The sequence below is a fragment of the Canis aureus genome, chromosome 14, assembly GCF_053574225.1.
Source record: "Canis aureus isolate CA01 chromosome 14, VMU_Caureus_v.1.0, whole genome shotgun sequence".
Lineage (NCBI taxonomy): Eukaryota > Metazoa > Chordata > Mammalia > Carnivora > Canidae > Canis > Canis aureus.
Genome location: NC_135624.1, coordinates 60390861 through 60416353, shown reverse-complemented (window position 1 = coordinate 60416353; position 25493 = coordinate 60390861).

Genomic DNA, 25493 nt, shown 5'->3' with positions numbered 1-25493 from the left:
TTGATGAGGGGATAATGCAAAGGCAATTTGCCTATAACAAAAGATTGGTGGAGGACAGATTCAAACATATGAAACCATCCAACTCTATTTTCTTTACAAAACTTTGTGTGATTCTATGAAATTATCTGGTAGAAATGAGATTCTAAAGAAAGTCTTAAAATATTTTTAAAATCTGATATTCTTTTTATCAGATTAATCTTGATTAAGCAGTTTTGTTCTTTTATATTCTGTTGGAATACAATACATAATACATATCTATTCATATTTCTAGTTATACTTTCTTATTAACTTTGGCCATTTTTTATTATTTCCCAGTCACTGAAAATTGTTTCCTTTGTTTGAAAATCAAGTCAAGTTTCAAAAGAATTGTCAAAGTACATTTTTCTAGAAGATTTATTAAAACTGACTTGCTTCAATAATACTGCTTTCAGTTCAATATTAGTGACTATTTAGCTTAGAGCAATTTAAACCAGAATCTGGGGAAAGAATTAGATAAGTAGAATGTAAGTGAACTACGGTTTCAAATATCTTGTATTTTTAATGAAGATAATTGGGCAATTTATAGAACTATAACAAGTCTCCTACACAGGCAAATTTAAATGCCTAAAGATGTTCATATGTGGAGTCTTTAAGTAAGTGAGATTCAACACTCCTGCATTAACTCATTTTGATATTTAATTTAAATCTGCTATAAATGACTTAGAAACTTCTAGAGGTTTGTATCTAAAATATACACTGTAAAATTAATATTTTTAGTAAACAAATAAACCATTATTATCTTTAGTACTGTGCATCATCCTATGAAATGAGAAAAAAACCCTACACTGAACTGCTTCCAAATGGTATATTTTTATGGTGTATATCTATTTAAGGGAAATTTTTCAGAGATGGGGAGAATTTAAACTTGCACATTTTTTCAACTCTTAAAAAATTTTTGTTGAGTGTTAACCTGAATTTTTAGCTTCTACACTCTACTTCTCATTGGGTTTTTCAGTAATTCCTTCTGGTCTGCTGAGACAAGACAGCTCTGCCTTCTGATTTCTAAGCCTCCTATAGCATTACTATATTCTGCTGACTAGGCTCAATGCCTGCCTGGATCCTGGTCACCTCTGAGGCTTTTGCTGTTTTTTGTTTGTTTGTTTGTTTGTTTGTTTGTTTGTTTTTGTTTTTCAGTGTTTTTTTAAAGATTTTATTTATTTGAGAGAGAACAGAGAGAGAATGAGCAGTGGGGAGGGAGAGAGGGAGAGAGAGAAGCAGACTCCCTGCAGAGTAGGAAGTCCAATGTGGGGCTTGATCCTGGGACTGGAGATCATGACCTGAACCAAAGGCAGATGCTTAATGGACTGAGCCACCCAGGTGCCCTGGCTTCCACTGTTCTATTTGCTCATCCCCCTTTGTTATTATAACCTTCTCCAGTGATTCATAAAAGCCACGATAATGACTCGTTACAGTTCAGTGACAAAGATACTCTCAGCTCATGTCCATATATGTATTCTCCCCAAAATGAATGCATTCAAAAAAAGCTAAAAACCTCTCCTACATCAAAAACCTTCTGTACAAACTGACAATCAAAAACTTTTCTTGGACTCTTCAGAGAACTCAGATAGCAGGACAAACTGTCATTCTGAAATCTGGAAAGATGAGCGATTCTTACAGCTTCTAAGAATCGCTTACCAGGAGCAGAAGTCCCTGGTAGTCAGTCCCTGGGTAAGTCCCATAAAGTGGTAGAACACTTAAATGCTAATGCTGAATTCCTGGAAGCTGAGTGTAGAATGGCATGAGAGTAAGAAACTTCCAGAAAGGCTACAGTCATTGGCAGGCCTCCACTCTCCCTTCAGGAGCTTGAGCTCCCGGTAAAGTCCTGAAAAAGATCCCCTCTTGGCCCTGACCCTACTATAGCAAAACCCTAGACTTTTCTAACAAAGACTTAATCTCTTTGGCAAGAAATTTACCAGAGGACAATTGTGAAACCTTTCCTTGGCTGGATAAAGGAATTCTGCTCCACTTTTGGCTGCTCTAGTCTTGTATTACCTATGGAAAACAGTCAACGGAGGACAAAGCTTCAAGGAAATAGACTGAGATTACTGCAGCCAGAAAAAGAACTAGAGGAGAAGAGGAGATACAATTTATTCTGGAGGAAGAAGAAAAATAATACTTGCAAAGACCACACCTCTAAGCCACAGTCCCATTAAAAGACAAAGACTTAATCAGAAGATTATAGAAGTCACTCCCATGTCACCAACAAGCTTCCGGTTATTATAGCAATGGATGACAGCTGAAAGAGCTTCACAACATGGAATTTCTTTGAGCAACAGGATAAAGGAAAGCAAGAAAGTTAAGAGGGAGAACAAAAACAAGGATGCTAAAGCAATTTCAAGCCTCTTGTACCTATAATTACAATAAACATTAAAAAGAGTCCTGCTCATAACCAGATGGATACAAATCATCTCATTGGAGGCCTATTTACTTCCAAACCTATTTCCCAATATACACTTTCTGCTTTCAAGAAAACACACATATATGCACACACACATAGGCAAATCCAAAGACATAAAGCAAGCATCAGAACCAGATTCAGGTATGACACAGATGTTAGAATTATCACAAAGTATTCGAAATAATCATGAGTACTTTGGTAAGAGCTGTAATGGAAAAGTAGAATATATGCAATTTAAAGTGTTTAATGTTAGAGAGATGGAAACTATAAAAAAGAAAATAAAAAGTTAGACATGAATTAGTGAACTTGAAGACTGGTCAGTAAAAACTTCTAAAACTGAAACTCAAAGGAAAAAAACTGAAAATAATTACAGAAAAGGAGTGAAAAATACTAAAAGCAAAATATAAAAGTACCAGAGGTGGTAAAACTTAAATATATCAATATAAGCACGCCAAATATAAAATCTAAAGAAACTAGTAAAACTGTAGATTGCTTGGAAAAATGTCCTGGGGTCAATAAGATTTGGCTTAAAATAAATGACACCAAATCACAGATCCAGGAAGCTCAGAAAATAGCACATGGATTTAGGACATGCATACACATACACACACAAGTAAAATATATATAAACTGCAGTAAACAAAAGACGAATTGAAAATCTTAAAGGAAGCCAGTGGAGAGGATATCTTACCAATAGAATAGGACATGAATTATAGCAGGATTTTTATCAGAAACAATGCATTCAAGAAAGGAGTTGAGTGAAATCTTTATATATTGGGGGGGAGAGAAAAGAAGAATAAAGAATAATAAAAGAATAATAAAGAAAATAATAAAGAAGAATAAAACCCTGCTAACCTAAAATTCATTACCTGTTAAATTATCTTTCAAATTTAAATAAAAAGGGGACCTGGGTGGCTCAGTCATGCCTGCCATGATTGGGTGGCTCAGTCATGCCTTTGGTCCAGGTCATGATCTTGGGACTCAGCCCTGAGTTGAACTCCTTGCTCAGTGGGGAGCCTGCTACTCCCTCTCTCTCTGCAGCTCCTCCTGTTCTCTTGTTTCTCTCTCTCTCTCTCTCTCTCTCTGTGTCAAATAAATAAATAAAATCTTTTTTTAAAAAAGTAAAATATGAGTCTTTGTATTCAAATATGTAGACTTTAGACTCAAATAGGGTAAAGTGAAGGGATAGTTAAAAAGAGTTGGAATAGCTGTGTCAATTTCAGACAAAGGAGACTTCATTCAGAATGAGAAATATTATCAGGGACATTACATAAATTTTTTTAAAGGTCACTTATTGAAAAAGTCAAAACCATACTAAATGTTTATATACCTAACAACAGAGTACAAAATACATGAGGCAAAACTGAGAACTGAAAGGAGAAATAGACAAAGCCAGTATTACAGTTAATCTTTAACATCCTGTCAATAATTGATTGATCATGGAGGTTAAGGATAAGAATAAAGATGATCTAAACAGTATTATCAATCAACTTTATCTAGTTGATGTTTATAAAATACTCTATTCAACAACAGAATACATATTCTTCTAAAGCTCATATGGAATATTAGCCAAATAGACCATATCCAGTACCATTGATCACCTACAACAGATGTAAAAGTATAGATATACAAAATATGCTGCCAGACCACAACAGAATTCAAGTAGAAATAAATAACAAAAATAGTTAGAAATTTCCTAAATTTTTGGAAAGTAAACAACACACTACAAAATAATCCATAGGTCAAAAAAGAGAGAAATTAAAGATAATTTAAAATTGTCAAATTACATCAGATAAAAATATAATTTATCAAAATAGAGATCCAGTGAAAGCAGTGCTTAGATATATTCACAGTTAAATGCATATACTAGAAAAGAAGATACAGAAATCAGCAACCTAAACTTTCATCTTAGGAAACTATATAAAAAGTATAAAATTAAATATACACTACTAGACAAAAGTAAAAAGAAAAATTACACAAAACCAAAAAATCTTTTGCAAGGCTCAAAAATAAAATAGGAGGTAATGCTTCTCATCTCATGCACATTTTAAAAAATTTATTTATTTATTCACGAGAGACTCACAGAGAGAGGCAGAGGGAGAAGCAGGCTCCCTGCGAGGAACCTCATGTGGGACTTGATCCCAGGACCCCAGGATCATGCCTTGAGCCAAAGGCAGATGCTCAACCACTGAGCCATTCAGGGGTCCCTTTCAGGAACATTTAAAGGGTACTAAGGGGATACCACACAACAACTTTTTAATACTTTTAAATACATATTTCTAAGTGAAAGAAGCCAGCCTAAAGAGGCAATGGCGTTCTGAGAAAGATTTAACTGTCCAGACTATAGAAAACATGAGTAATTTTCAGAAATGTGTGAGTTCAGGGGGAGAATTGAAAAGGTGAAGAACTGGGAACATTTCTGGGTAGCAAATCTATTAAGTATGCTACTATAGTAGTGGATATGCAACAATATGCATTTTTCAAAATCCATAGACCTCAAAATACTAATAATTAAACTCAATATATGCAAGTTAAAAATAGTAAATGAGGAGATTAGAGAATTACAGAATGGAATGTAGACTATGACAAAAGATTAAATAACAAATCGTTTTTTTTATATAACTTCACTAAAGAAGTTGAGGGAAAAGGTAATGGTCCAAGTAAATTTGGCAATGAATAGAAACTGCTAGAATAAAAAAAAAAAAACTGCTAGACTATATACAGACTAAAGGAAGTACACTACACTCTGTATTCTAGCTTATAAAGTTATTTCCCATGTGAGTACAGATTAAAAATTTTGAAACTGCTATACTAATATATTGGGAATAAACAAGTAAATGAATGGTAGATGGGGGAAACACAGTTTCTTCCTTTTGGAGTGAGAATTTACATATACATAAAGAGTGAGAATGAACTATGTGGTACTAGATTAGAGTTGAAGATGTCAATGTAAACTGAGCTTTAGTTTAAGATGGTAGATAGGTGGATTAACACATTTTTGTGTACACATGGGTTATTACATTCACAAGTATTTCCTAGATATATCCTCTGAGAAGGCCTGGAAAAGCAGTGCTCCAGTAGCAGTAAGTGCACATGATGCCCAGGTCTTGATTTCGAACATCATTCTTCAATAAATGGCAGCAAGACTCTTTGGAAAAATTAGATTCTAGAACTGTAGGAAAGAATTCAAAAAAGAAAATTTTGCTCCTGTGTCAAAGGAACTCCCAAGAACCTAATCTGAAACAATTTGGGAAAATCAGAGAAATAATGTAGTATTGGATAATGATTCAAGATATGAAAGAAATATCCATGAATCCATATTGATATAAATCCATGATTGCGTAATAAATGAATGATAACAGACAAATCTTTAGCATGGAAGATACCAAATGATTGATGTGATTCTCCTTAAGGAGGTGCAGCATTACTCCCATCCTTTAATTTTGGACTACACATAATCACTTTCTAATGATTACAGGACAAAAGAGAGGAGGGGAAGAAACTTTACAGTAGAGGCACCTGACAAACACTGCCTTAGCCAGATGTCCAAGGTTAATAGCATCAGTGATAAGCCATGTTAATAGCACATACACCCTTTATCTGAGGAGAATGGCACTCACTTCTCTGGTATCCCTTCCATAAATGCGTAACTACAGTCTAACCAGGAGAAAAACAGCAGACAAATCATAATTGGAGAACATTCTACAAAATATTATACCAGTGGTAAATACATCCCATAAAATGGTAAGTACATTTATTTACTCAGTTCATTCAATCAGTGAACAGTTTATTGAGCACTACAGTCTGCTCGGTTTTAGGTGCTAAGATCATAGCAGAAATAAACCTAATGATATCACTACAACTATGGAGTTTACATTCTAATGAAGGACAGAAGTGAGATATAACAGAGCATCCTAGATGAGATTCTAGAACAGTAAAAGGACATTGGGTAGAACCTAGTAAATGCAAATTAAGATTGGACTTTAGCCAATGATAATGTGTCAAGTTTAGTTCATTAATTTGACAAATGTACAAAGTGAACAATAGGACAAATTTATGCAGAGGACATGAAAATTCTGTAATGTCTTTGGGATTTTTTTTTTTTTTTTGTAAATTTAAAACTAATCGAAAATGAAAAGTTTAATAAGCTGTTTTTCTAAAAAAAAAAAAAAATTAGTCTCAGAGACTAATTCAGTTTTGGTCCTACATCCATCATGTGTTGTACTGGAACCAGTTGTCTTCTCTGCTTATTAAGATCTTGATGAAAAATCTGATGGTTCTTTTCTATGCAGGGACCACCTCTAGTCCATGTAATACAGTTTCATACCTTTGATCCTTAGAGAGGCTTACGGGTCACAGTCTCAAAGCTTTTTTTCCTAGGAGGTAGGAACCACCTCCTCATAAATTTGTGTATGCAAATGACTATGTTGGCTTATGGACATTCCTAACTCTGCAAGGTCATACCAGTTGATTTCAGGATAAAGATCATCTATCTTCTTCCAATAGATCCAAACCCCACATCTTCCTAAACAAACAAACAAAAAATCCCATCATAGTAATTCTTCACTTTTGAAATGTGTTTATATTTTATTTCATCACTTTGTTGATCCTTCACACAATTTCATTAGGATGTGAGCTTCAGTTAGTTTTTTCTTCTTCAATATCCCACCTGGCCAGAAGTGGAGGGTGAATGTGAGCAAAAAGATACTAAGTTGAGGTCAAACATAAATTATGTTAACACGGTCCTTTCTGTTAATGCTTCTAATTTATCCACATCTATGTTCTCTAATAAAGAATGCAATTCATATGCAATAATAATATTCCTGCGCCTGTTCTGTCCAGCAGGCAAAACAGCTGTGTCCAACTGAGGGACAAACACAAGGCACCACTGTTGTCATGCTAAATCAGCTGCAATTACACAACATCTGCTTTCTGTTCAGATTACAGCCCTGTGATTTTCTAGTCATCATACTACTTCTTATGTCTCCAAACTAGCTCTATTATAAAGTTAAACTGATATTTAAACTACTTCCTTCCCCCCTTATTCATTCGTCCTATTTCAGCAGAGAACTACTATGTATAACACTTTTATCCTAATAATTGTTTTCAGTACACTATTAAAGTGTATTCCACTTTGGAAATTTTAGAAAGAATAGCCTAGTAGGAAAAATATTTTAGGACCGATTTTCCATTATACTTCTGAATCCTGTCATGCCATTATTTGCCTACTCTTCATGGATTCTGAAGTGGTAAGTACATTCATTCATTTATTCATTCACTCAGTCAACAGTTTGTGGAACACTGCGGTTTAGTCATTTTCAGGTGCTAACAAATCTGATAGCTTCTCTACAATCACGAAGTTTACATTCTGACGAAAAAGGTAGAAGTAAGATGAAGTAGAATATATAGTGGTACCTGATAAGGATGAAAATGAGCAAAAAAAAAAAAAGGGAATTAAAAGTTTTTCAGAAATTGAGCATAAGGTGCAATTTTATATATAGTAGTCAAGAAAGGAAAGTGACCTTGAAAGTTTACTCTGCTTCATGGATAAATACGGTTTTAACTGGAAATACTTCTAGACATTTTTTTCCATATCAGTGTTCAGTTGTGACTTGCCTTCACTGAGATAACACACACATTACAATCAATGGTAGAAAATGTCAATAAGGTAAATTGATTCACCCTTAAGTTTAATGCTGGAGAATGGCTCAGAAAGTCTACTGCTATAGGACATGACATTTCATGACTTAAATGCTATCCATATGCTACTTGCCTGCTCCCTCATCTTCCCTTGAAAATAACTCACCTGAGTTAATCCTGCATGTTCTTTCAATCCTTCGTGAAATATCACTTTCCCAGGGACTCTTTCCTAACTCTCATGCCATTCAGGGTCAGGTTTGAAATGATTTGATAGGTTCCTATGTTTACTCATGGAACAGAGTTTTAATTATACCTTATTTGTATGAGTACATATTTAATACTTGGCTCTTCTAGTGAAATGTAGCTTTAGGACAGCAGAGGTATAGGTATAGTTCCTAGTAAGTGCCTGGAAAAAATTCCTTGACATTTACTGATTCTATAAATAAATTAACTTTTTTTTTTTTTTTGGTTATCATTGAAAGGAAAGAAAAACTTGTTAAAGATTTGGATTTTCATTTTGTTGAAGAATCAGAATCAGGTCTGATTCTGTTTCCTTCTCATAATGTTTTGCTGCAATATAAAATAGTTGTATCAAATTTACCATGGTCATGTTTGTTTTTTATATTTATGGTAAAATTAAGTACATATTTAGAAGTGAGTCTTCTTATAAAATGTGTTCTGTTTCTTAAGATGGCTTAAAGAGGTGGTCCAAGAGGCAATAAAGGAAAAACCCTGAACTCTCCTTCTTCCATAGACACACCAAATCTACATCTACCTAAAGAGCAATTCCTTTTCAAAAGGAATCAGAGGAATGATTGTACATCTTCTGCACAATAAATGATAGAAGGGCTACATGGAGAAGAGCAGAAAGATGAAGACATGAAGAACCCCAACCCCAATATAGCAACCTGCACAGGGAGACATGCCACTGAGGAGTTTGCATGTAGACTCACCTGCCCTGGTGAGGGCACAGTGAAAAAATATATCAGTTTAAAGAGAAAATAGATTATATGTGAAGGAACCCCATTTACTAAATATAAAGCATTTATCAAGTTGGTGGGAGAACTAATGGAAATTTCTCCAGAATTGGAGGTACCAGCAAGCACTATATTTTATTTTTCCTCTCCATCTTGATGTTGTGGGTAGAAGTATGGTCCAGGCACTCTAGGCAGCCTACTAGGAGTGCCCTGGCCCAGCCCAGATTCCTGGCACATACCAGCTCCAGCTTCCCCACCCGAGATAGACACAGAATTACATGGGGCTAGAAACCCCTGGCCTAACACAACATTGTCATCCCGCCAAGGCCACTGGCACAGAATGCTCTAGGATCCCTTTGGTCCCTCTCCTCTCTAGCCCCAGCCTCCCTGCCAAGCTGACTCCAGGCTGATATACTCAAAACACCTCCCCATGCCCATACCCAATCCAGTCTGCCAAGGCAGCCCCAACATTGTACACCATGGGTCCCCCCACAGCCCGTGCCCACACCAGTCCCCCATATTTCCAAGGTACCACTAGCACAGTGCAGTCTGGGACACTCCCTATTCTTTGCCCAGTCTAGCCTCCCTGAAGTTGGCCCTACTGTGTTACAACTTGGGATCCCTGCCACCCCCCCTAGCTCCAGCTCCAGTTGTCCTGCCAAGATGGCACCAGTTTAGCACGCTCTAGCACCCCCCTGCCCAGCTTACAACCACTCCAGCTCCAGACATCTCAAAAAGATGGCTCTGGGGTTTTGTGTCCCAGGACACCCTGGCTCACCTGCTAGAGCTCCAGCCAGCCTGCCAATGCAGCATGACACATACATTCTATAAAGGGAATGCTCTTACACAAGGTCACACCTTCAAGACTGGGAGAAGTCTTGGGGCTAAATAAGACTTTTATGAATTAAAAACAAATACAGACCACTCTGATCCCCTGGGTTGCAGGAAGAACAGGTGGCACCAAGATGCTACCCCGTTCCCAGGCATAGGAGCCTGGAAGCCAACAGATAGCAGCAGGTCTTGGTGCTGGCCTTCTGCTCTAATTGCAAACCGCTCCGTGGTCATTCAACCTCTCTCCTGGGAGAGCAAGCAAGCAGGGTGAGGCCCTCCCCAGGGGGAATAGTGCGGTCTGCAGGAGCATCCCTAAAATTTGGAATTTTGAACTCTGTCAGGGGCCTGAGATAAAAAAAAAAAAAAGGCTCAGACATGACAGGGTGAAGGCAGGGTTCAGAGGAAACTGGAGAAACAAGTAGGGTGATTAATTGCTTTTCCGTGAGGGCTTCCTGAGCAGGGGCTGTGAACTTTCAGCTCTGGGGCTAGAGAGCAGGACTCAGCCCTACTCATCGGGCCCATCAACGCTGAGAGCTTCAGGGAACAAAACAGCGCCACCTAGTGGACGCCAGGGCCACGCGCACCAAGCCCTGCCCCCCTGGGCCAATGGACAAGCCCCTCCACTGAAAGGAGTCCTCAGATTCAGCCCAGCAGCCCCCTGCTCCAGAAGACCAGTGCAAACAGCTCTCTTGCACCAAGTTTATTGATCATGGAGTGCTGCAAAGTTGCAGCTCTAGGAGAAATAGGATCAAGCTTCCGTTGTACTTTTCTTCTTTATTTTTAGTATTTTTTCATTTAGTTTCTTCCATTTTTCAATTCCTTTCTATACATTTTTTTAAAAAATGTTTCTTTATAAATATACTTTCCATATATTTTATTTTTTGTCTACTTTCATTTTATTTCATTTTATTTTATTTTTAATTTTGGGATCTATATATATATTATATATATATATATATATATATATATTTTTTTTTTTTTTTTTTTAACAAGTAGATGAAAACACACCCAGGATCTAGGTTTTCTGTTGTTATTTTCTTGTTTTGTGTTTTCATTTTTGTTTTTTTTCTTTTTCTTTGTTTTATGCTTTGTTTTTGTTGTGTATGTGTGTGTGTTTGCATTTTTTTTGTTGTTGTTGTTGTTCTTTTTTCTTTCTTCTTTTCTTTTCTGGACAAAATGACAAGGTGGAGGAATTTACCCCAAAAGAAAGAACATGAGGCAGAAATCATGGCCAGGGATTTAATCAATACAGATATAAATCAGATGTCTGACCTAGAATTTAAAACAAAGATTATATGGATACTACTAGCTGGGCTGGGAAAAGCATAGAAAACACTACAGAATCCCATATGGCAGAGATAAAATAAAATCTATCTAGTCAGGTTGAAATTAAAAATACTAGGATTGAGTTGCAAACACAAATGGAGTTCATAAAAACAAGGATGAATAAAGCAGAGAATCAAGTCAGTGATACAGGAGATAAAACTATGGAAAATAGTGAAGCTGAAAAGAAGAGAGAATGAAAAGTAATGGACTATGAAGGTAGATTTAGAGAACTCAGCAACTTAGTAAAATGTAATAACATTCATATCATAGGCTTCCTAGAAGATGAAGAGAGAGAAAAAGGTGCAGAAGGTTTATTGGAACAAATTATAGCTGAAAACTTCCCAAGTTGGGGGAACAACAGACCTCAAAAACCAAAAAGTACAGAGAAGTCCCATTATTTTTTTTTAAATTGGGCCATTGCTAAAGCATATCATAATCAAATTCACAAAATACATAGATAAGGAAAGAATCCTGAAAACAGCAAGGGAAACATGGTCCTTAACCTACAAGGGAAAACAGATCAGGTTCATAGCAGATCTGTCCACAGAGCATTCAGAGGCCAGAAAGCAGTGGAAGGAAATATTCAATGGATTGAATGGGAAAAATACACAGCCAAGAATTCTTTATCCAGTAAGGCTGTCATTCAAAATAGGAGAGATATAAACTTTTCCATATAAACAAAAACTAAAGGAATTAAAAAAAAATGGTGAGGGGAGTCTTTTAAATAGTCCTGCAAGAAAATTTAAGGGGGATTTTTGAGTGGAGAAAGAAAAAAAAAACACACAAAAAGCAACAAGACTAGGAAGGGCCAGAGAACACTACCAGAAACACCAAATGTATAGATAACACAATGGCACTAAGTTCATATCTCTCAAAAATCACTCTGAATGTAAATGGAGTAAATACTCCAATCAAAAGATAGAGAGTATCTGAATGGTTAAAGAAAAAAAAAAAAGATCTAGCTATATACTGCCTACAAGAAATTCCATTCAGAATTAACAATACAGACAGACAGCAAGTAAAAAGACAGAAAAATATATCCCATGGAAATGGAAACAAAAGATAGGGTAGTAATATTTATATCTGACAAAATAGACTTTAAAATAGAGACTGTATCAAAAGACAAAGAAGGTACTACATAATGCAAAGTGGTAAATCCAAGAAGAGGATAGACCATTTATAGATATTTATGTAATAAACACAGAAGCATCTATATACATAAAGTAAATATTAACAGGGAGAAATTCACAGTAATACAATAATAGTAGGGAATTCTAATACCCCACTTACATCAATGGATACATCATACAGATAGAAAACCAATTAAAAAAAAATCCAAACAAATATTAGCCTTAAATGACACATTAGACCAGATGGACTCAACAAATACATACAGAACATTCCATCCCCAAATTATAGAATATAAATTTCTTTCAAGTACACATGAAATATTCTTTAGGATAGATTACATATTAGGCTACAAAACATATCTCGATAAATTTAAGAAGACTGAAATAATTTTCAGACAATCTTTCTGACTACAAGAGTATAAAACTAGAAATCAATTATAAGAAAAAAATGGAAAAAACAAAGAAACATGTGGAGGCTAAACAACATGCTACTAAACAACCAGTGGATAAATGAAGAAATCACAGGAAGTCAAAAAATACTTTAAGATAAACAAAAATGGAAAAACAACTTTCCAAAATCTATGGGACATTACAAAAGCAGTTCTAAGAGGGAAGTTCGTAGTGGTAAGAGCCTACCTCAAGAAACAAAATCACAAACAGTCCAACTTTACAGTTAAGAGACCTAGAAATAAGAACAAAGTAGAAAGTTAGTAGAAGGAAAAAGTAATAAAGATCAGAGTGAAACTAAGTTAAATAGACTTATAAAACAATAGAAAAGATGAATGAAACTTAAAGCTGGTCCTTTGAAAAGATGAATAAGTAATACACACACACCCCAGTCGAATAGAATAGAAAGTCCAGAAATAAACCCATGCATATAAGATGAATTAATCCATGACAAAGGAGGCAATAATATAAAATGGGGGAAAGACGGTGTCTTTAAAAAATGGTGCTGGGAAAACTGGACAGTGACATGCAAATGAATAAAACTGGACCAGAACTTGACCTCATACACAAAAATAAATTCTAAATGAGTAAAGACTTGCATTTAAGACCTGAAACCATAAAACTGCTAGAAGAAAACATAGGTAGGTAAACATAGGTAATCTCTGTGATATTGGTCTTAATAGTAATTTTTTTGGACCAGTTTCCTCCGGCAAGGCTAACAAAAGCTAGAATAAAGAAATAGAACTACATTTTTGAACAGCAAGAAAAACCATTAGCAAAATGAACACTTAACCTACTTAATGGGAAAAGACATTTCCTTTTTTTTTATTTTTGAAGATTTTATTTATTTATTCATGAGAGACACAGAGGGAGGCAGAGACATAGACAGAAGGAGAAGTAGGCTTCTCACAGGGAGCCCGATGTGAGACTGGATCCCTCAACTTCTGGATTATGCCCTGAGCTGAAAGCAGAGCTTAACTGCTGAACCATCCAGGTGTTCCAGAAAGACATTTCCAAATCATACATGCAGTAAGGGGTTAATGTCCAAAATATATAAAGAATTAATACAACTTAATATCAAAAACACAAGCATCTGAATTTTAAAACGGTCCAAGAATTTGGATAGACATTTTTGTTTTTCAAAGAAGACATGCAGGTGACCTATAGGCACATGAGAAGATGCTCAACACTACATAATCATTAGGGATATTCAAATCAAAACCACAATGAGATGTCACCTCACAACCGTCAGATTGGCTATTATCAAAAAGAGAAAAAATATCAAGTGTTGGTGAGAAAGTAGAGATAAGGGAACACTTGTACACTGTTGGTGGGGATATAAATTGGTGCAGCCACTATGGGAAATAGGGTGAAGTTTCCTCATATGATCCAGCAATTTCACTTCTGGATATTTATACAAAGAAAATAAAAACACCAATTTGAAGAGATATATGCACTTCTATGCTCATTGCAGCATCATTTACAATAGCCAAGATATGCAAGTAACCTAAAAGTTCACTGTTATATATGCACAATAAAATATTACTCAGCCAAGAAATCTTCCATCTACAACAACATGCATAGATCTAGAGGATATTATGCTAAGTGAAATAAGTTAGAAAAGGATAATAGCATATGATTTTAGCAACACATGAGATCCAGAAAAACAAAACAAAAGTAAAAAACAACATAGATTCAGAGATAAAAAGAAAGAACTATGGGGATTGCCAGAGGGGAAGGGTCTAGGGAGATAGACAAAATAGGTAAAGGGGACACAAACTTTGAGTTATAAAATAAGTAAGTCACAGGGATATATTGTACAGTACAGAGAATATAGTAAATGTGATAACATTAGTGACAGAAGGTAAGAACACTTCTTGTGGGGATCATTTTATAATTATAAAAATACAAAATCACTGTGATGTACACCTGAAACGAATAGGATTTTGTAAACCAATTATACTTTAATAAAGAAAGCTTAAAGACAAATAGTTCAAATAAGTAATATGATACAATTGATTTACACTTATAACAAGAATATACTTATCAACATGTTTGCCACTATGTTTTAAAACACATCAAACTTTACTTTTTCATCACTCTAGATATCTCTAGTCAATTATTTGTCTCTCATCATTCATACATTTTAAGAAAACTGCCTTCATTTGTATTAATTTATATTTATGTGCATATTATTTTGAAATTTTGTTCACTGAGTCAGAAAACAAATTTATGAAATGGTAAAACCAATATTGAGGCCATTCTCTTTAATTTCTTCATTTTCTCCTGAATATAAAAAGCATGATATAATAGTATCACACTTAATAACCAATTAATATTAAATTTTGCCTCTTCAAGAATGAAATTAAAATGTTTACATTTTTAGGAACATTGGAGCACAACAAAGAATTTGAATAAACATTTAAAATAAAACTGGAATCTACATTCTCAAGACTCTCTTGTGATACTGTTTCCTAGTATTGTACCATTTTGGATTATTTTGGTTTAAGAAAGAAGTTTGAGACAGTCTGTTGTGCTCTGCAAGTTGCACTGAAGCACAAGGCAAGAAAATCAGATTTTATTCCTGGTGCTCTTATCCCAAGATTCTTTTCACATGCTCAGTCTGTGGAGTATTGCTGTCTGGTTTAGCTGATACTATTTAATGTCATTCCTCTCTGTTTGAGGATAGTCTTTAAGAATCTGTAAAGTAAAGAAAAAAAAAAAAAGAATCTGTAAAGTGCCTCAATAGTGCTCAATAAATACTTGAATGTTGACTAACACTAACTTGACCCAAATAGATTTTTTAAATTTATAGTATGGAAATAAATTGCATCATCCCATAGTATTTTCATGTGGAATAAATAAGGAAAATTTGTTTTCAGAGGATCCAACAATGTCAAGGACTATAAAATATTATTCTAGCAAATATCACTTTTAACAGGGACTAGGAAACTTATACATTTCGTTCTAAATCTATTATGAAACGCTGCCTGCCAAGGACAAAAGTTAGAGACAAATTTTACAAGCATAATTTTGCACTTCTGAAGTATTTAAATTCTTTTGGAATAAATTACTGTATTTCAACATACATAAATTATATAGGATTCTTACAGTCTTTTAATGGTTTATTTAATTTTTATTCTTATCTTCACTGCCACATACTACCAGATTCCACTGCAGGAATTTCCAAGGTCTCTTTTAGCTCTTGTTTCTTTGACCTTGCTAAACAAACCTGTAAGCTGTTTGCCTACCATAGCTTTAAGTTTTCTGCTTGGTTTCTGTAATTTAGTACATGCAACATCTTTAAGCTTCCTTACTATCACTCTCCAATTCTAATCCATGTTTTCACTAAGAAGTAATGCTTTCCAGTGACTATGCTGTTTCCCCTATCTTGCAACATTTGTCTGTGTTTCAAGTTCAACATTTATCTATGTTTCAAGGTAGACAGCATTTATTGGTGTCCAGCTGGAGACCAATATCTCTTTGCTTTTGTTTATTTGTATGCTCACCTTAACATTTCTATTTGGATTGTATATATGGTTAAAGATCACAATTTCTTTTTAAATTGTAAAATATTTTAATTGGTGCTTTTCTCTTTATATCATCTAGTACAAAGTGTATTTTTATTTTTTTCCCCCTCTCTGGTAGATCACATTAATGATGCAAAGTTTTTCTCTCAGCCTATATCTATTCTCTTTACCATGAAACTTTGTAGCACCTTCCCAGGTGGGCAGGGCATAATTCTTTGCCCCTTAGCAGCACTGTGTGACTTGCTTTGGTCAAGGAGAAGTTTGCTATATAACCAGTTGTCTTAAAAAGGCCTTGCCCAATTAGCCCACAGGTCTCAGGAGGAATGAGAGAGACACAGAGTAGAACTGCCTAAACTAAGCGTTGCTTCAAAAGTTCAGCCACAGATTGAACCTACAGATGAATAGATTAGCTAAGTAAAAATTAACTGAGCCAAGTCTAGATTGGATGAACCATGACTAACCCTTAGGCATGAGAAAAATAATAAATGACTGTTGTTTTAGGTCATTTTGGGATGTTATTTGATGCTGAATAAACCACTGGTATAGTCTCATAGCAACACTGAGTTAACAATCATTTATTTTTGTAAATAAAATGTTCATAAGAATGTAATATTACAACTTTTAATGCTTCAATAAACTTATGCTGTGTATTTTCATATTATACTTATCATTTCATGTGATCAACAAACACATTTTATATTCAAAAGAAAAAAGTCTACATTTTCTCCATCACTATAAACATGCAAGAAAACAAACTTCTGAGATTAGCTAAAATCTATGTTCTATTTTCTTATAGGTTCAACTGTAACTTTTATTGTGTTGTATCTGAGAATACAATTGTTGTGTTAGAGTCAACTTGAGAATACATAAGACATGTATGTTGATCACTATTAATGCCTGTAATTGTATATGTTATAATATTAGAGCTTTATACGTTATGATTCAATGGATCTTGGGTTTAAACCAAAACTAAATGGGTTCAAGTGGGGGCAGAAATAAATAAAACTCTTTTCAATATCAAAAACATGAGATAACAGCACTGAGCAAAGTTGCCTGTCAATATTAAATTGTGAAATATTCCCCCAATTATGAGTGTTTTGAGAGAGAATCTGATAAACCAGAGGAAAAAAAAAACACACTACATAAGCTATTATTGTATGTGATGGTCATGTCAATAAATCAGAAAGCGTCTTGCATATTATGCTTGCTAGCCTATGGAAAGCTGTCCTCGTGAGACTGACTGTATGGATAGCAAACACATGCAAACACACTTGAAGAATGTTTTATCTCCAAATTTCATGTGATTATGGAATAAAACAAAAATATACCACTAGGCAAATTTCAAAGGACTGGAGTACTTAGATGAATTTAACTAAGTTTTAAATAATGTTATTACCATGCAGGTAAAAATTAAAATATCACTAAAACCAAGTTTTAAAAATGTGATGCATGTTTATTTCTTTGAAATCTCAGGAAAATTGAATCTATAATAGAAACCTGAGCTGTCATTAAGTATAAAAATATTTGTTTCACAAATATATATATATATATATATATATCATTATTATATATATCAATCTATATATATTATTATATATATATATCTCAGGTTAATACCATATATATAATACCATACATATGTATATATTTCAGGTTAATTCCATAGTGATGTCATATACCATATGGTAATATGGTATTAACTTGATTATGAGTAATATATTCACACTGCATACACTGGGTATATATAAGAAAACATTTAAAAACTGTAATCACATAATATACAGTCAACCAGAGATGAAATTTTAATGATTTTGAATAGTATATGTATATTTGAGAAGAGTGTTTTATAATTTTGAAATTCAAAATTTTTTGCTCAGCATTATATTTATTTTCCAATTTATAAAATACTTTCTACAAACTTTATAACAGCTGCATATTGTTTCCATGTAGCCAGAAAAATCCAATTTAGTAGTTTAGGACATGAATAGAGCCATATTATTTCACTTAATCACATTGACCTCTTTCTAACCTTATTAGGAAGAAATCCATTGTTTTTCTCTTGAGACTACACTTGCCTGAAATCATTGAAGGACCCTAAGCATAGCTTACTCAATCCAAAATATTCAGTGATGTTTTCAAATATTAGGATGAATGATAACTACAAAATCAATCTCAGTATTTGGTCACTGTCACAAAAAGTCGCTCACAGGCATTGATCATATACAATGTAGTAGATGCTTGTTCAGTGTAGCAAGTATTCCCTGGCTGAATGTGAAATAGCATTCTAAACAGTCTTAAGAGGTAACTTGCTCTACGCTTATGCACCCCTTTCTTGCTGACCAAGTCCCTTGATTTGTAGCAGAACTAACAAACTTACCTTGAGATTTTGCAGACAACTGGCCTTGAGGAATGAATGACCAAACTTTCCCAGAAGATTAAGGCCTGACCACATTTGAAAATAACTGCCACCTTGCTGGTTCATTAGGTAGAGCATGCAGCTTTTGATTTCAGGGTCAGGAGTTGGAGCCCCACATTGGGTATAGAGATTACTTAAATAAATGAGCTTTAAAAAAAAAATAGCTGCCACTGTTGCTAGCAAATCTGTTCTGAGTCATGAGCACAAGCTCCACCTGCACTTAGCCACCACATTTCCCTGGCCTTCCTCTTAAAAACCCCTTGGCTTCCCCTGGACTGGGAAGACTGTCTTTGGGACACTAGTCCACCATCTTCCCAGGTTGCTGATTCTCTGAATACAGCAATGTTTCCTTTCCCACCACCACTTGTCTCTTCAGTATTGATATTTGTGGAACGAACAGCCGAATCTGAGTTTGGAGCCAGTTGTTTGTCTTGTAACAGGTGAGGTCCATGGTTAGATAAGAGATTATTCCACCCTTCAGCCTAAGGTTTTGGTCTGTTTTTCCTTTGTAATCTCATACCCCAAAACTGTTTTCAAAGGAACACCATTAGAGCATCACCTGTAGAGAAACTTCCAGGATCTACACAAGCTTTATTAAGAAACAGCATTACCTCATGCACATATAAGTTCATATGTTGTACCTGGGGTCACCAAGCCAAACTTTTTTCTTTCTCTTGTAATGTGAACTGCCACTTACTATGTTGTTCTTATCATAAGGACTTTGTTTCCAGTTCATAAGGTGTTTACAAAAACACTTGTGCAAATTTTTCTAATTTGAAATTCTAGAAGTATCTCTTTTTAGAAAGAAGTATGTAGGGTTTTCTGTACTAATTGAGGGACTCCCTCATCTATTGTCTTATTCAGGAATTATTTACTGAGTCCCTACAATGTGTTAAGTACTCTTATATCTTCTGCAGATACAACAGTGTGAATAAAAGAATGTTCACTGCTCTCGGAGCTTATGTTTTAGTGGTGGAAACCATAAATAAATGGACAAATACATGAAGAAATACTAGGGAGTAAGAAGTCCTTTGGAGAACATGACATTTCAATTAATAACTCCATCAAGAAAGAATGAATCATAGAATGATAATGGCTGAAGTAGGTTTCTGGCAGAAGGTTTCAGCTAGTCTTACAACCCAAAATCTGGAACATGCTTTGTGAGTTCTAGGAAGAGAAAGAAGACCAGCATTGATAAGGATGCTGGTTTGTCACTTGAAAAAAAAAAAGTTGCAGGAGATGTGAACAAGAGGGTAGGGCTTCTGATGGAACAGTAGGGTCTTTCAGGCCAAATAATGAGTTTAATTATGTTAAACGCAATGGGATGCCATTGAAAGGCTTTAAGTAAGAGAGTAAGGATTATTGTTTTATTAAATAAAACACTTTGGCTGTTTTGTGGAGAATAAATTGTTCATGAGTGAAAATTAAATCAAGAAGAATATTTAGGAGGCTATTACTATAATTTAAGCAAGAGATAATGAATTTTGGACACTAAAGAAGGAAAAAAACTGGGTAGGATAACTAGCAAGAAAAGGTTTGAAAGTAGCACTGACAAGTAGTTTGAATAAAGTAAAATAAAATATAGTCATAATGAATAAATAGATGGGACTCTTAACAGAGAGAATAGAGACAACAAAAATATAAAAATTCAAGAACTGAGAAACAATTCCTGAAATTGAAAAAATCTATCTGATTACAACAATGGGATAAGACTGTAAAAGTATGAACAAGCAAAAAGACAATTGAATTTGAATTCATATCTCTTTAGAAGTCTAGCTTATAAAATTTTATAATCACTATGAGCTAGCTGAAAAGATTTCAGACTACATTAACATCTTTATCTGTTAAATGGCTAATACTGCATTAATTCACTAATGTACTTTTTTAAGCTACTTATATTAATTTATTTTGCATTTTGCTCAAAAAAGAGGATCAAGACGCTTATAGACATTAACACAATGTAGCAAGATAAAATGATAAAAAGAGAAAAAGTAGGAATTACTAGGAATTTGGAAAATATGAAAAAATTCTAGTAAAGTACCCAAAACATTAGGTTTTAAACCAGACTTAACTCTGTAACTAACTAGATGTGATATTGACCAACTTACATAAAATTTGATATCTTCTTTCTTTATAAAATGGGAATAGTAACACATATCAATAAGGTTGATGAAGATATCAGAGAAAATATATCCAAAATACCAAGAACCATAGGTATAAATCACTGATGAAGAGGGCACTTGAAGTAATGAGCACTGGATGTTTTGTTTTGTTTTGTTTTTAGATTTTATTTATTTATTCATGAGAGACACAGAGAGAAACAGAGAGGCAGAGACACAGGCAGAGGGAGAAGCAGGCTCCTTGCAGGAAGCTTGATATTGGACTCCATCTGGGGACTCTAGGATCATGTCTTGGGCGGAAGGCAGGCGCTAAACTGCTGAGCCACCCAGGGATCCCGAGCACTGGGTGTTGTATGCAACTGATGACTCACTAAATTCTACCTCTGAAATTAATAATACATATATGTTGATTAAACTACATTTAAATTTAAAAAGAATAAATCTTTAAAATTATCTAATAATGGTAAAATTATTATTGTTATTGCTTATAATTTAGACACTAGTCTACAATATAATATAACACATGCTTAATTATGTAGAGTAATGAGAATTGATCATGTGCTCTAAAAGTTACTTGATGTGTCAAGACTTCTAATTAGGGCAAATTTTTTTTTTCTTTAATAATTACCTAATGTAAAATCATTAAAATCCTTTTATAAAAGTCAAGGGTAAATCACTGTGAAAATCCTATTAATTTGTTTTGAGGTGTTATAAGACTAAAAAATTATCTTTAAAAATAATTTGATTTGAACATATTCTGGTCAAATAAAAAAATGGTTTTATGTTTAGTCATCTATTAAGGTATGTCTTAAACACACACACACAACAAAAACAAACATAAAAAAATCAGCGATACATATGAGGAATCATGAAAGGTTTCCAATATTATGGCAGAAAAAAAATGTGAAGAAAAATTAACTTTGTGAAAAAACAGCTTCCCAAGCAAAGCTTGTACCTTATACGTATAGTCCATAAATTGAGACCTGTAATCAGATCTTCAAATCTGAGGCCTATTATATTTCTTTTCAGAAAAATAAAAGGCTGACTACAAGATTTAAATCTTTAGAATTTCAAACAACTTCATCTACTTTATGATCTTTTTGTTTCTTATTAAAACCCTAAAGTTTCCTTATGCTATTAGTTTTATCATATTCATTCATTAGTTCATCATACACTTATTAAGTGTGTCTTTGTAGTAGGCATGATTTTTTTTAAAAAAATGTTTTATTTACTCATGAGAGACACACAGAGAGAGAGAGAGAGAGAGGCAGAGACACAGGCAGAGGGAGAAGCAGGCTCCATGCAGGGAGCCCGACGTGGGACTCGATTCCGGGTCTCCAGGATCAGGCCCTGGGCTGAAGACGGCGCTAAACCGCTGAGCCACCTGGGCTGCCCCATAGGCATGATTTTAATTCAAGGAATTCAGTAGTGATTGTACAAACCAAAAAAAATCCCTACCTTCATTGTTATGTATTCTAATTTGCAAAGTCTCTTGATTATAAAATAAGCCACACACACACACACACACACGCACACACAGGCACACATTTACACACACATGCACATGCATATAACATATGTTGTGCAGAAAAATAAACAAGATAGAATAGAAAATTTACCATAGAGGAGAGTAAATCTTAAATAGGAAGATCATAGAAGGACTCACTGAAATAACATTTGAAAAAGCTAAATGCGTTTGCCCATACATTGTTTTCCCCAATGGAAAACAGGGGGATAAATCATTCTAGGCCAAAGGAACACTAAATTCAAAGGTTCTGAGATGAGGGTATATGGCTTATTGAGGACCAGCAGGGAGGGTCTTGTATAAGTTCTTTGGTTTTATTTCTGAGTTAAAAGAGAAAGATGTTTCAGTGTTTGAACAGAAACAAACATTAAAAAATAAGTAACTTATTTTCATTTAAGTGCAAGGTGTCAAATATACATTAGGGATCCATTTAAGGAAAAATTAGGGGAAAATAGAACTGTTTCAATCTAGAGAAGAGTGGCTTGGATCAGTGTGAAGGTGATAAGAAGTAGTGCTAATAGGTTTTACTGACAGTATAAAAGAGAAGAAAAGAGATCTAAAGGATAATAATAACAATTTAAAAATAATAATAATAAAAACAACTTTTGGCAAAAAGAAAAGTATCTGAATAAATTGTGTGAGCAGTCAATTCTGGGAGAAAAGTGTTTATGTTTAGACATATTAAGTTTTACATGTCTATTGAATACTGATGAATATATGGCAAGAAGAAAGATGGATACACAGATTTAGAATTCAAACAAGAACTGATCTATTGATATATGTGTAAATCTTAATATTTACAAGGAAATAGGTATAGATATAGAATTGTAGTACCAAAGACTCAGCCTTGAGGATGTCAACTTTGAAAGTTAGAAATGAGAGGAGAAGAGAAGGATAATGAGAAGAGGAAAACCAGGAGAGTGCAAATCCTGAAAACTAAGGAAGAGGGAGTAATCAAATGTATAAATATTACTGGTAAGAGAAGGAATATGAGGATGAAAATTTTTTGTTGGATTTAGCAACCTAGAGATAATTAGTCATCTTCCCCAAAACATTTTCCTAGGCAAACAGAGGGAATGCCTGACTAGATTGGATTCAAGAGAATGGTAACATAGGAATATTATCTTATGTCAGGTAACTCTCTTAAACTACTGCTCTATAAAAGGGATCAGAAAAAAAAAAAGAAAAAAGAAAAAAAAAAAAAAAAAAAAAAAGGGATCAGGAAAAAAGGGGGGGCAGTAACTAGAAAGAAATATAGAGTCATGAGAATTACTTAAACTATTTTTTAAGATAATAGAAAAAACAGAGGTATATTTATATGCTAAGAATTATCTATTTGAAAGGGGAAAATATTGATGATGGTAGAGAAAGCAGGTAGAAAAAAGTGACACCTCCTTTATTTGGTAGGAGAGATGGCCCATAATCACAAGTGGAAAGTTTTGTTAAATAAGAGCATAGGGAATTCATCCAGAGAAAGAAGGAATACATCAACACTTAAAGTCACTGCTACTCCTATGTGTCAAAATGTAGCACTCAAAACCACAACAATACATCATTTGCCCATGATTCTGGAACTGGGGGAGAGATTGCAGAAAATGGTTTACCTCCATGAGAATGGCTCCCCTGCCCCTCCCCACATGGTTTCTGTGAGGGCTGGACTATCCAAAATGGCTTTTTCACTTATAATCAATGTCTCTTTATATAACTGAAGACTTGTCATACATATCTCTTAGTTACACATAGTTCCTTTGTGTGGCTTGTTGGTCATCCTTAAAGCAGATGATCTCAAGGATAGTTGAGACACTATAGTGACTCATTTCACCAGAGGCATAAAAGCAGAAGCTGCCAGACACCTAGAATATCACTTCTGCCACATTTTATGATCAAAGCAGTCAAAGGGCCAGCACATATTTTGGCAGGGGGCGGGGGGGGAGGTCAGATAAATACTCAACAAAATAAGGATGAGATTATCATGTTACTATTTTATGAACATTTATCTCTCCTTATATGTGGTCCTAAACTCCCCCTCCTTTAGGTTAGAGAGTTACTTCTAGTTAAGAGGAACAGAGAATCAAATTGAGCTTAAACTGGTACTTCTAATAACTTCAAATTCAATATAGAGGGGAAAAAAGATCATTGCAGATTATTCTTATTGCAAAGCAAGGTGCTACAATATTTACTTTTATTTCAAAGTACTTTATAGTTCGTTGGCTTTCAGCTACAGCATGAATGATTTTAATTGTTGAGAGCCAATGACATATAGAAAAATAACCTAAACTTGTCATTATATGAGTTCCCAAACTGAGAGATTGTGAATTCTTTCAAATTATGTTCTCCAAATTTTAACAGTGTGATTAAAGTATTACAATGGGAAAAATGAATATAAAATGACAAATATAGCCTCATCAAGAACAACATAGTATGTTACATTGATTATGGAACACTTTAAGAGTAGTCCAATTGCATTATCTTCTGTGACCTAACACAAATAGTTCTACTTTCTTGGGTAAATCAACCCAGATGTGAGATTTATCAATTCTCTAAAAGAGAAAACAACAGACTTCTAATTTCTATAATATACTAAGATTTCCAGACCAGTTAGGAAATTATCTTAGGCATTAAAATTACCTTGGGTCTCTGTTTTTATAGCATATATATATATTAATTTTATATTTCTGCATAACAAATTATATGAGTAACACAGGAACTAAAAATTAGACTTGTTTATTTGCACAGAGGCCCATAGGTTGAATTCCAACACACAATGCTGGGATTCTTTGCTCTAAGTACCACAAGGCTGAAATCAATGTTGCAGCTGGGGTATGTTTTTGAGTGGAAAAATCCACTTCCAAGCTTGTTTTTGTTGTTGGCAGAATTCAGTTCCTTGTGGGCATAGAACTGAGGTCTCCATTACCTTAGCATGTGGCCACTTCATTATCGAGCCACTAATGATGCATCATAGCTGTCTTATACTTCAAATCACTGACTTTTTCTATAGCCAGCTAGAGAAAATTTTCAGCTTCTAAAGGGCTCATGAGACTAAGTCAGGCCTCCTCATATAATCTTTCTATCTAAAGGTCAACTGGGACATATAACATAATAATGGTAATAAAAT